The sequence below is a fragment of the Podarcis filfolensis genome (genome assembly GCF_964270895.1).
Source record: "Podarcis filfolensis genome assembly, chromosome: 15".
In the NCBI taxonomy this organism is placed as follows: domain Eukaryota; kingdom Metazoa; phylum Chordata; class Lepidosauria; order Squamata; family Lacertidae; genus Podarcis; species Podarcis filfolensis.
In genome coordinates, this window is record NC_139618.1 from 128,707 (window position 1) to 142,020 (window position 13,314).

The following is a 13,314-nucleotide window of genomic DNA, read 5'->3' on the forward strand; positions in this document are numbered from 1 at the left end:
CATCACCTTGCCAACAAAGGTCCGTATAGTTCAAGCTATGGTCTTCCCAGTAGTGATGTATGGAAGTGAGAGCTGGACCATAAAGAAGGAGGACACTGACCCCTCCAATCCACTTTCCACAGAGGGGCCTGCAAGGGGCCCAGGAGAAGGACACAAGGCAATGGGTTTCTTCTGTAGTTTGTTCCTTGTCTCAGGGAACTGGCAAGCAGAGGCACCAGGCTCAGCTCTCATAGTTAACAGCTGCACTGCAAATCCACCCAAACTTTGGGCGGGTGAGAGGTTAGAAGGAGCCATGAGGGGATATGAGGTGTAAATTAAAACTTGCAGCCCCCAGTGGGATGGTAGATGACCCTGGGGGTCCCTTCCAGCTCTAAAATTATATGGTTCTATGTGGTGCCTTTTTCTTTAAAAATGTTTAGGAGTACTCTCATTTTTATCTTATATTTTGGAAATGTAAATCTGGGGTTTTTTCCCCCTTTTAATTTTGTGGGGGTCCCCAAGAGAGTAGGGTCCTAAGCTATAGCTTGTTTAGCTTATATGTAAATCCGGCACTGCGACACAGGACTGGCATTCGCCTTTTCATAAGAGAAACCCATCTCGCATGTTTCGTCACAGATGTTGGATGCGGACTTTCAGAGGTGAGGCCTGGCTACATGTTTCTGATGTTGCAAAAATGGACTTTGATGGAGGCTGAGGCTTTCCCCATACGTTTTGTCGCCTTTTACAACCGGATGCGTGTTTGCTTCCTCTGCCTCCAGAGTAAGAGAGGTTTCTCTCAACTGAGGACAACAAAGACGAGGAACACGATGGCACGTGGAGCTGTTTTCCCGGGGGCTCCAAATGCACTTCTACGGATTCGTTTTTAATTTGCCCCCTTTTGTTTTAGTGAAGGTGAAGTGCTTGCTGCAAAGTGCTTTCAGAGCCATCTGCTGCAAAGTAGCAAGCCGGAATAATTCCCTGTGATCCTTTCACTCTTCCCTGCCCACCCCAGCCTATGGCAACGAAATTCCATATCGCCCTCTGCTGGCCAGTTCAAGAAGGCTTCAAAGCTCATCCCCCAATAAGGGACTTTCTGAGATCAGAATGCGTAGAAATTAAAATGGGGGGTGGGAGGCACTAAAATGCAGCTTTCCAAAGATATTAAAGGAGCCCAACCACGTTTTTGATTCATGCAATAAGTGTTTCCCGCACGATCCAGAAACTCGAAGAATTGCTTTAGTTTCATTCTGCATTTGTTGTTTCTCAGCGTTCAAGGAGAGGTCTCTGTTGCTGCTGGCGAAAGGCAGTTCCCCAATCTTCTCTCCACCCCCAGCTAATGTGCCTGTTGCTATGTACGGAGTGGTACGTGAGGAAGGCTATGCAAATGTTATCAGGCTCTACTGAATAGGCCTCGTTGCAGTCGGTGGCGAGCAACGCACAACGGCCCCAGTGAGCTGACTGACTGGTGCGATCCTGATGCTCTAACCTCGAAGGCTGATGGTGATGTTAAGGCTGGAAGGAAGAGGTTAACGCTGGGCACACACCTAGTGAACCACCTTATATCCCTCCCTCCCTGTCTTCTGTGTATTTACTGGAAGGATTTCAGATCATAATTCGCCCCAGGGCCTTGCAGAGCCAGGCAGAGGCCCGGGCCAAGTAGATAATGTGCCCCCCCTTTTTTTACCCTGGGGATAACTGAAGTCTTAAAAATAAGTAAGTATATAAATAATTTTCACAAAAGTTATGCTGACAAATAATTTTATTTCAAGGCTTGAACCGTATCTGCATATAAAGACAAAATGGAAAATATAGATCAATATGCTGACCGAGGCCCCCTTTGGAATCGGAGGCCCCGGCCAAGTGGCCCATATGGCCCTCTCTCTGTCTGGGCCTGCTTCACCCCCAGTGTGAAGCAATGAACTTGCAGGCGTTTTGAAGTCCTGCTCGAAGCGATGCTGCTGGTCGGTCTAATGTGCCCCTTTATTCCCCGGAGTTGGTGGTGGGCGCATGTATCCCCCCCCCCATTCCAGGATCCCATCTGTTCCCACTTGAGGAGCCATCAGAAATAAAGACCTTCCTTATTAGAAGCCGAGGGCTCCCTGGGGCCCCGTAATGTTCTCAGCAGATTTTGTTCGTCGCTGGCTTTTAGTTTTTAAAAAATGGTTTTTACTAATAATCTTACTGCTTTATTCTTTTTGCAAACAGCTTTGAGGTTTTCTACAATCAACCGGGGTATACACGTAATTGAATAAATAAAATTAACAAATCTCCACAGAGTGGCGTCTCCTTTCATTTATGGAATGGAAATTGACTCTGCACGTGCTCAGGGACACTTTCATCATGGTGGTGGGAGGGACGGTCTGCAGAGTAGGAGCCAATTCCTGGGGCCGGTACAATATTTGCGCCCCCCAGGAAAATATTTGAGGGGGCCGCCCGCCCAAAAAAGTTGCTGGTCATTCATTGCTGTTCAAATGGTGTGCGCGTGCCATGTCTTTGTGATCGATTATGCGGGGCTGGACTTACCTGTCCCCATGAGTAGCCAAGGGAGGACAGAGGGCAGTTGCCCCCCTAAATCAAGAAAATAAAAAAATGCTTAACTAACTGACCAACTGATTCCGTCCCCCCCAACATAAATCCTGGCTACGCCCATGCCTGCCCCCCGCCCGGCACCCTGGAAGGAGGCTGCTGGGACCTCTGTGCTCCAGGGTGGGGGGGAGGGCACATCCACGTGGCCATTGCTCTTGCTGCTGTGTCCACTGAGACAGGCGGTCACTCGCTTGGAGAGGGAGGGGTTCTGTGTTGCTGGAGGAGGACTTGGAGCAAACTCTGCCCTCTGAGGTTGGGAAATGAGCGGTTGTGTGTCTGCGAGAGCGTGCAGGCACATGGTCCATGACTGACAAGGAAGGAAGAGGCTCAGCGAGAGAGCAGAGCTGCTCGGTTGGGTGGCAGAGGATGGGGAGCCGCGGGGCTTTCTGAGCCGACAGCCGAGGATGCCTCTCCATGGAGGAAGGATGTTCTGGGGCTGTGCAGGGATGCTCCTCTGCCTGGCCGGGTTGCTTCTGCCTCGGAGCGCCGCCCTGCCTGGAGCAGTGCAGGCGCTACATGAACACCTTGTTCTGCCAGGAGCCCAACACCATCCAGAACTTGGCGCAGCTGCGGGGCTTGGAGAACTTCACAGAAATGTGAGTGTCGCCCGGGGGCGGCTTTCTGTGGGTAGGTATGATGGGAACGAGATGGGTGGGGTTGTGCAACTCCTGCCTAACTCCTCCATGGGTTTCTGGTAGAAGAGCGCAGTGGAAGTTGGCCTTTGCCTCCAAAGAATTTGTACCTCTAACTGACGCATTTCTTGCAAAGCAAGCTGGGGGAAAACATCTCTAGGATCACAGGGAGCCGGTAGAGGTTTAAGGGATTTTCCTAAAAGTGAGAGAATGCAAATCTAGCATCTAAGGGGTGTCTTGTTTTTTAAAAATCAGAGATGTACACACATGCCCTAAATAAACGTCTACACAATAGGGTTGGGGGCATGTGTATGCACATATCTTGACCCAGTGCATGCTCTTACAGCACAAAGATGAGTTTGAATAAGCCTCTACCCGATTATGATACCCCCCCATGTGAAATCTTTAAGGGGTGGAGAACCCAGAACCAGAACCCAGAATCCAGGCTGGGGCTTCCAGCTCTACCTCGAGGACAGACGGCTTCCCGGCCACCTTGCCTGCCTGCCAGCCTGCCTACTCATCACAAGTCTGGGGCTTCCCGGTCCACCTCGGAGGAGAAACGGCTTCACGGTCTACCCTCCTTGGGGACGGGAGGCGCTGGTCCACTAGGCGGGGGGTCTGGAGCCGCTGCCCGGTCTACTCGCCGGCGGAGGTGGGGGAGGCTGTCTTGCCAGTCTACCTGCAGGAAAGCGCGGCTCTGCCGGACTACCTGGCGTACGGCGTGGAACAGCTGGCCGGTCTACTGGGCACCGGACCTCGGGAAGCCCGGTCTACTCTGAGGAGGGGCTGCGGTGTTGCCCGGTCCACCGGCCCTCGGCTTCCCTCCGGTCTACCGGCCGGGAAGGCTGGGTCTTACCTGTCTTCCTCAGAGATCACGGGGCTTCCCGGTCCACTCACCGGAAAGCGCGGCTCTGCCGGACTACCTGGCGGACGGAGTGGAACCGCTGGCCGGTCTACTGGGCGCTGGACCTCGGAGAGCCCGGTCTACTTTGCGGAGGGGCTGGCGGCGTTGCCCGGTCTCCCAGCCCTCGGTTCTCTACGGTCGAACGTCCCAGAAAGCTGGTCTTACCGGTCTTCCTCAGAGAACGGTAGGCTTTCCGGTCTACCAACCAGAAAGCGCGGCTCTGCCGGGCTACCTGGCGTACGGAGCCGAACTGCTGGCCGGTCTACTGGGGCTCCGGATCTCGGGAAGCCCGGTCTACCCGCCGGAAGGGTTGGCGGCGTTGCCCGGTCCCCCGGCCGACTGCTCCCTCCTGTATACCACACGGGAAGGCTGGGGCTTGCCGGTCTTCCTCAGAGATCGTGGGGCTTCCCGGTCTACCCACCGGAAAGCGCGGCTCTGCCGGACTACCTGGGGAATGGCGTGGAACCGCTGGCCTATCTACTCTGTTCCAGGCCCGTTGGGCTCCTCGCGTCCACGCACACCACGGCCTGCCTGCCGGCCTGCCTGCCTGCCGCCTTTCTGGCGCTCCTAAACGGAGGGACAGGCTACTGCCCGGTCTACCTGGAAGGCAGGCAGGGGACGGCCAGCCTGTCTCCCTGCATGCCTGCCTGCCTGCCTGTTCTCCAGAAGGTCTGGTGCTTCCAAGTCTCCCTTAGAGGACAAACGGTTTCCTGGTCTACCATCCTTGGGCCCGCGAGGCGCCGGTCCACTCGTTGGTGTGCCTGGAGCCGCTGTACGACGGGTCTACTTGCTGGGAGGGGAGGCTTGGTCTTGCCGGTCTTCCTCAGAGATCGTGGGGCTTCCCGGTCTACCTGCCGGAAAGCGCGGCTCTGCCGGACTACCTGGCGTACGGAGTGGAACCGCTGGCCGGTCTACTGGGCGCCGGACCTCGGAGAGCCCGGTCTACCCGCCGGAGGGCTGGCGGTGTTGCCCGGTCTCCCTGCCCTCGGCTCCCCTCCGGTCTCCCCGGCTGGGGGGGGCTTACCGGTCTACTAGAGGGGGCGGAAGGCTTCCCGGTCTACCGGCTCGCGTCCCCGTTGGCGCCTCCAGGTCTACCCAGTCGTTGGACCTCGACGACATCGTCAAGGGTGGGGTTCGTGGCGACAGCTGCCGTAGAAGTCGGTGACTTTGTAGACCGCCGCTTGGCGGCAGAGCAGCAGGCAGGTGATGGAGGGGACGGGTGAGGGCGTGCATGTTTCTGTCCTTGCAGGGATGGCAAGGGAGAAAAGTCTTGGCGTGCGTGCGTTCCTTTGCGGGAGGGGGAGCATGCAGACACAGGGGTACAGAAAGACAAGCACAAAAGCGTTCGTGCGCTCTCACACACACTTGATTGTTTGCGGGGGGGAGAGAGGGAGAGAGAGAGAGAGAAAGAGGCAGGCACGCACGCACGCACGCAAAAAAAAAATCTCTGTCTCACACACATCATGACAACCAGAGAGATACGACGACGACCACGACGACGACGACGACGACGAAGAAGAAGAAGAAGAAGAAGAAGAAGAAGAAGAAGAAGAAGAAGAAGAAGAAGAAGAAGAAGAAGAAGAAGAAGAAGAAGACGGCTGCCCTGCCCTTACCATTCTGGCCACACGAGGGCGCTCCTAAAGCAAGGAACCGGCGCCTACCCGGTCTATCTGGGAGAAGACCGGCAAGGAATGGCCGCCCTGCCCGGCGGCGGCCACACGGGGGCGCTTCTAAAGCGAGGGAGGGGTGCCTAGCCGGTCTACCTGGGTGGGAGGCAGGCAGGCAGGCAAGCAAGCAAGGGACGCCCACCCTGCCTGCCTGCCTGCCAGGCAGGGAGGGGACGGCCACGGCGACGGAGGCAGGGCGGGCGGGACACGAAAGAACGGCGGCCGCACGCCAACGGGAGAGGCGACGCGGAGCCGGCCCTCTCGAACAAACGTACGCCCGACCGAACCAACGGCCCGGCCGCCAGCCAGCCGACCGACCGACCGACCCAATCAGCCGCCCCCCGATCGCTTCGCTGCCGCCGGGGAGAACGAGGCCCGAGGAGGAGGAAGGACGTCCCAGCTACCTCGCGGCGCGGACGGACGGCACGGGAGCGCCCGGCAGGAGAGCCGGCCCGCGCGGGCAGCCCTGTGTCTCCACAGACAGCCGCGCGGGCACGGAACCCTGACCGGCCGCCGCCCCGGCCGCCGCCGCCGTTCACCCCTCGCCGGCCGCCTCCGGGAGGCACAAGCACTCACACACAAGAAGCTCCACACGTTTGTTCTTAAAGGGCATAAAAATAGGCATATTATTTGAATACAAGGTTGTGTTTATATCTAATATTTCACTGATTCCCAACGTAAGTTACACAACAAAAAATGCAACATAACATATAACTGCAAGGGGGGGAAGGGCGGAAGAAAACTTTTTTACAGTATTAGGAGATGTAATGTATATCAATTTATAACATTATTATTTATTTGCTGCAGGTTAGCTGTGAGATAAATCAATTACAGTTCTATATTAAAGGCCAAAGTCAGGCTCACTGAAAACCGGGCAGTGCAGAGGGAAATAAAAATACAAAAGGACAGTATACATGATGTCCCAGACATGACAACCACACCATAAAGCTTCACGCCAACCAGATATTCCTGTTCACTTCAGGCACTAAGGCGCTTAAATTATTATTAACCGTTCCTCATTGCTCTGTTTAGGTACTTACCAAAGGAATCCTGCAAATGGAGATATTACTAGAGCCTGACATGCTTGTATGTTTGGTGGTATTTTATGCATTGCGACTTGCTATCATTTTTATTGATTATAGCTTAGTAATTCTTTACTGTAATTGTTAAGTGTACTCTTCGATTATTATGCGCATATATTTAATTTTACTATTCTTTTTTTTTAATTAAATTTTTATTGATTTTCAACCAGAATACATTTATGTACATTTGTTATACAAATAGATCTCTTATAAAACCTTTAGCTCTGCCGAGCTTCAGACTTCCTTCCCCCCCTTCGATAAGTATCTTATGATTTCATTACATCTCGCATTTTATTCGTTTATCTAATTAACCATATGCTGTTGAAGTTAATCGAACCCTGCCAGGGTCTTTAAAGATTTACAATTATCTCTTATATACACCAAATATTTACTCCAATTTTCAGAAAACTTCTGGTCTTCCTGATCTCGTATTCTCCCTGATAATCTAGCCAGTTCCGCATAATTTATCAATTTAACCTGCCAGTCCGAAATAGTTGGTAATACATTTGTCTTCCAATTCTGGGCCAACATAATCCTTGCTGCCGTCGTGTCATACAAAAATAAATTCTTATCCTTCTTTTTAACATCCTTTCCCACTAATCCCAAAAGAATCTGATTGAGCTGTTTTTGAGCCAGTGACGGGAAAGTGGATTATAAAGACGGAAGGTGGATCTATAAAGTACAATAGTAAGACTACTACCCCTTCTTTGCTATATTCAGGAGGAGATTGTGCTATGTGATATAAGTTATTGTAATCAAAGAAAATTATAGTGTTTGGAGCGCTTGGAAAAACTTTTTGGAGGCTTTGGGGCGATTTTGAGGAGCGCGGTGAGTGGACTCTTTCACTCTGTCGGAGCCCCTTCACCTCCTCCTTACTCTTGGTGGTGGAGAGAAGAAGAAAACAGCGATATACTCTCCCCAATGACAGACTTCTATAGGACTGATTTGGAGTGAAAATAAGAGAGAAGGAAAGTAAGAAAGAAGACAGAATATAAGCCCCTTTCTGGTCAAAGTGCTGGGGGCTGTGTTTCACCTCTTCTCCTTGCGATTAAAACGTGCAGTTTGCAGGCTGCCTTATGGCAGCCCTCAGGGGGACTCATGACAGAAGGTCCCAGGTTGTATCTGGCAACATCTCCAGGTAGAGCTGGGAACATGCCTGGTCTGGAATCCTGGGGGGTTGCTGCCAGCCAGTGTAGACAATACAGCTTCCTAGGCAACTTCAGAGACATCACCTGGCCAACAAAGGTCCGTATAGTTCAAGCTATGGTTTTCCCAGTAGTGATGTATGGCAGTGAGAGCTGGACCATAAAGAAGGCTGATCGCCGAAGAATTGATGCTTTTCATTTATGGTGCTGGAGCGAAGACAAAGTGGAAAATATAAATAAATATGCTGACCAAGGCCCCCTTTGGAATTGGAGGCCCCGCCAAGTGGCCCATATGGCCCTCCCTCTGTCTGGGCCTGCTTCGCCCCCAGTGTGAAGCAATGAACTTGCAGGCATTTTGAAGTCCTGCTCGAAGGGATGCTGCTGGTCACAGAGTGGCGACTCCTTTCATTTATGGAATGGAAATTTACTCTGCACATGCTCAGGGACACTTTCATCATGGTGGTGGGAAGGACAGTCTGCAGAGTAGGAGCCAGTTCCTGGGGCCGGTGAAATATTTGTGCCCCCCAGTAAAATATTTGAGGGGGCCGCCTGCCCAAAAAAGTTGCTGGTCATTCATTGCTCTTCAAATGGTGTGCGCGCGCCATGTCTTGTGATCGATTATGCGGGGCAGGACTTACCTGTCCCCATGAGTAGCCAAGGGATGATGATAATGATGATGATTATTATTATTATTATGAAAAAATTGTATAGTGCCCTTGATCCAAAGATCATAGGCCAGTCCACACCATAAAAATACTAAATGAGAAGACAAAATACATAATAAAACATAAACAAAAACACTTTCATCTCAGACAGTGGAACTGTGTACTGGCCAGGGAGGCTGGATCTTGCTGGTCCCCTTCTGAGAACGGAGGGCCTTCCGGTATACCCGCCGGAGGCCCAGTCTGCTCCTTGCGTCCCCGGTCACCCTAGGCTGCCCTCCCCTAAGGGAGGGGGCTGGCAGCATTGCCTGGTCTCCTAGCTTTGAGACCCCTCCAGTCTACTGGCTGGGGAGGCTGGGTCTTGTCGGTCTACCTCAGAGAACGGAAGGCTTCCCGGTCTACGCGCCAGAGGCCCCGAGAGGCTGGGGCTTCCAGGTCTACCTCGGAGGACAGACGGCTTCATTGTCTCCAATCCTTGGGGCTGGGAGGTACCGGTCCACCTGATGGCGGGCCTGGAACGGTTGCATGCCCGGTCTGCTCGCCGGGAGTGGTGGATGCGTCTTGCCGGTCTTCCCCCCCTCCCCCGAGAACGGTAGGCTTCCGGGCTACCCCTCCAAAGGCCTGCCAGCTGACATCTACTCGGGAGAGCCCCGATCACCCCGGCCCTCCCGACGGAAGGCGCAGCTCCGCCGGAGGACCTGGCGTAGGAAGTAGAACAGCTGAGTGGTCTACAGAGCGCCGGACCTCGGGAAGCCCGGTCTACCCGCCGGAGGGGCTGGCGGCGTTGCCTGGTCTCCCGGCCGTCGACTCCCCTCCGGTCTACCGCCTGGGAAGTCTGGGTCTTGCCTATCTTCCGGAGATCGTGAGGCTTCCCGGTCTACCTATCCACCGGAAAGCGCGACTCTGCTGGACTACCTGGCGTACGGAGTGGAACCGCTGGCCGGTCTACTGGGCGCCAGACCTCGGGAAGCCCGGTCTACCTGCTGGAGGGGCTGGCGGCGTTGCCCGGTCTACCGGCCCTTGACTCCCCTCCTGTCTACCGCCCGGGATGGCTGGGTCTTGCCGATTTTCGATTGTGGGGCTTCCCGATCTACCCACAGGAAAGCGCGGCTCTGCCGGACTACCTGGCATACGGCGCGGAACCGCTGGCCGGTCTACTCGGTGCCGGACCTCGGGAAGCCTGGTCTACCCGTCGGACGGGCTGGCGGCGTTGCCCGGTCTCCCGGCCCTAGGCGCCCCTCCGGTCTACCAGCCAGGAAGGCGGAGTCTTGCCGGTCTTCATCCTTCATATCGTGGGTCTTCCCGGTCTACCCACTGGAAAGCACAGCTCTGCCGGACTACCTGGCGTACGGCGTGGAACCGCTGGCCGATCTACTCGGTGCCAAGCCCGGTGGGGCGTCCACGCGTCCACGCTCACACCGGCCTGCCTGCCTGCCGCCCGGCGTTGCTAAACGAAGGGAAGGGCGCCTACCCGGTCTACCTGCAAAGTCAGGCAGGGGACGGCCTGCCTGCCTGCCTGCCTGCCTGCTCGTCAGAGGGTGTGGGGCTTCCAGGTCGTCCTTGGAGGACAAACAGCTTCCCGGTCTACCCTCCTTGGGCCCCGGAGGCGCCGGTCCACTCGGCGGCGGGACTGGAGACGCTGCAAGGTCTACTCGCCGGCGGAGGGTGGGGAGCCTAGGTCTTGCCAGTCTTCCTCGCAGAACGGTAGGCTTCCCGGTCAATCCACTGGAAAACGCGGCTCTGCCGGACAACCTGCTGTACGGAGTGGAACCGCTGGCCGGTCTACTGAGCCCACGCTCACCCCGGCTTGCCTCCTGCCTGCCTGCCTGCCCGCCTGCCGCCTTCCTGGCGCCCCTAAACCATGGTACAGGCTCCTGCCCGGTCTACCTGGAAGGCAGGCAGTGGACGGCCACCCTGCCTGCCTGCCTGCCAGCTGCCTGGCGCTCCTAAACAAGGAGGCTCCTGGCCGCTTCCAGCATGGTCCCAGTGCTGCTACGCCTCCATTTTCACCCTCGGGGCCACGCTGGGGGGAGAAGGAGAGGAGGGCACATGCTGGGAAACTGCTGCTCCCTTCAAAGCCTGCGCCACCACTGCTACTCAAGTCACTCTGACCAAGCCCATCTGCCACTGCAACCAAACCTGACAACCACCTCTGGGGTGGCACTCACTCCCTGCCATCATGCTCGGTTGTGCCAGACCTGCCTTCCTGCTCTGCTCTCACATTTAGGTTTTTTTCCCCAAATTTTTTTTATTGGTTTTCACAACATTATAAACAAACAAACACATAAGACAAACAAACATAAAACATAGCCTTATTAAAAGTTACATTTATTAACATTAAGTGACTTCCTCGCTTCCCCTTGGTTGAATTTCATTGCATGTCCTTTTAATGGTTTTCCAAATCACAGTTCTTATAAAATTTAACCTAAACATTAACATCCTTAGATCTTCACATTATGAAATTAAACATATTAATTCATCACTTAACATAAATAAAATCCTAAGCCAATTAAGTATCTGCAAGCTGTTTTCATTTAATTTAACTTAACATATTTAACTAAGTAATCATTAAATTTAATCCACTCTTCCTGATACGCCTCCTCCTTCTGGTCGCGGACTCTTCCGGTTAGGTCGGCTAGCTCCGAAAAATCCATCATCTTCATCCGCCATTCTTCTATCGTTGGTAATTATTGGGTTTTCCACTTTTTAACTAATAAAATACGAGCAGCAGTTGTGGCATACAAAAATAATTTAACATCTTTCTTGGGCAATTCCAAACCAAGAAGAAAGGCCTCTGGTTTCGTTATAAATGTATATTTCAACATTTTTTTCAATTCATTATAAATCTTTTCCCAGAGGTCTTTCACCTTGGGACAGGTCCACCACATATGATAAAAGGTTCCTTCCTTTTCTTTACATTTCCAACATAGATTATCACAGTTATGATATATCTTTGCTAATTTTACAGGAGTCAAATACCATCTGTACATCATTTTCATTATATTTTCCTTTAACACAGTACATCCGGTGATCTTGACCACTTTCTTCCACAATCTTTCCCAATCCTCAAACATTATATTATATCCTACATCTCTTGCCCAATCTATCATCACAGATTTAACTTGTTCATCTTTTGTATGCCACTCCAACAATAGCTTATACATTTTAGATAAATTTTTACCTTTAGTATCCAACAACTCCGTCTTCTCTGCTCTCACATTTAGAGCCATGGTAACCCTGGCGAGCAGCTCAGCAGGCCTTGACTTTTGATGTGCCAGGACCTCCTGCCAGTTTGTTGTTCCTACTCGGGAGTAAGCCGCCTTGAGTTCAGCAAGGTTAGACAAATTATCAGCATGCGTACAACAACAAAAATCACATTAACTGATCAAAAGCGTGCCAAATGCAAAATTTTACCTTTTAAAAAAAAGTTGTTTGTATCGTTGAAAGCTCTGTTGTGTTTTTCTTTTAAGACAAAAGATGTTAATGTATGAGTTATTTTTTTCTAAACTAAAACCTCAGTATTCAGGTTAAATTGCCGTATTGGCACTTTGCAATAAATAAGTGGGTTTTGGGTTGCAGTTTGGGCACTTGGTCTCTAAAAGGTTCACCATCACTGCCATAGGTTATGAAATTATTACTTTCTCCATCAGCTCAGGTGAAGAAGAGAAGAAAACCCTGCTATGGTGTTCTGAACCGCAGACCCAAAGGAGTGCTTGTGGGAGTGGTTGGATGCAGGGTTACTGCAAAAGGAAGTCACAAACTCCAGAGTGGTGACCCAGGTGGTGCTGTGATCTAAACCACAGAGCCTAGGGTTTGCTGATCAGAAGTTTGGCGGTTCGAATGGGTGAGCTCCCATTGCTCGTTCCCTGCTCCTGCCAACCTAGCAGTTCGAAAGCACATCAAAATGCAAATAGATAAATAGGTACCACTCCAGCGGGAAAGTAAATGGTGTTCCGTGCGCTGCTCTGGTTCGCCAGAAGTGGCTTAGTCATGCTGGCCACATGACCCAGAAGCTGTCTGTGGACAAATGCCGGCTCCCTCGGCCAGTAAAGTGAGATGAGCGCCACAACCCCAGAGTGGTCCGCGACTGGACTTAACGGTCAGGGGTCCCTTTGCCTTTTATGGATTTACAGCAAATCAGCCTGCCAGGTTTCTTTCTTTCTTTAGATTTTATTTATACTTTTCAAATCTATACATTTCATTAATTTTACATTCCATATAACATTCCAAAATTTTACTTCCTTCCCCCTCTTCCTGCAGTTCCTTAAATTTATTTTTTCATATATTCTGCATATCCAAAATCATTTAATTTACTCTTTTATTTATCTACTGTAAATACTCTTATACAACTGCAGGTTATTACAATAATCCTGCTAATGTTTTAATCTGTTTACAATTTATCTGTAAATATTCAATAAACCATTACCTTTCTTTTATAAAGAGTTTGTTATCTTCATTTCTTAATCTTCTGGTAAGTTTTGCAATTTCTGCAAATTCCATAAGTTTTTGTATCCATTCTTCCTTTACTGGACTTCTGCTTCTTTCCATTTTGGGGCAAGTAACATTTTTGCTGCTGTAGTAGCATACATAAATACATTTCTATTTAGGGAATTCATTTCCTATAATTCCCAAAAGAAAAGCTTCTGGTTTTTTAAAT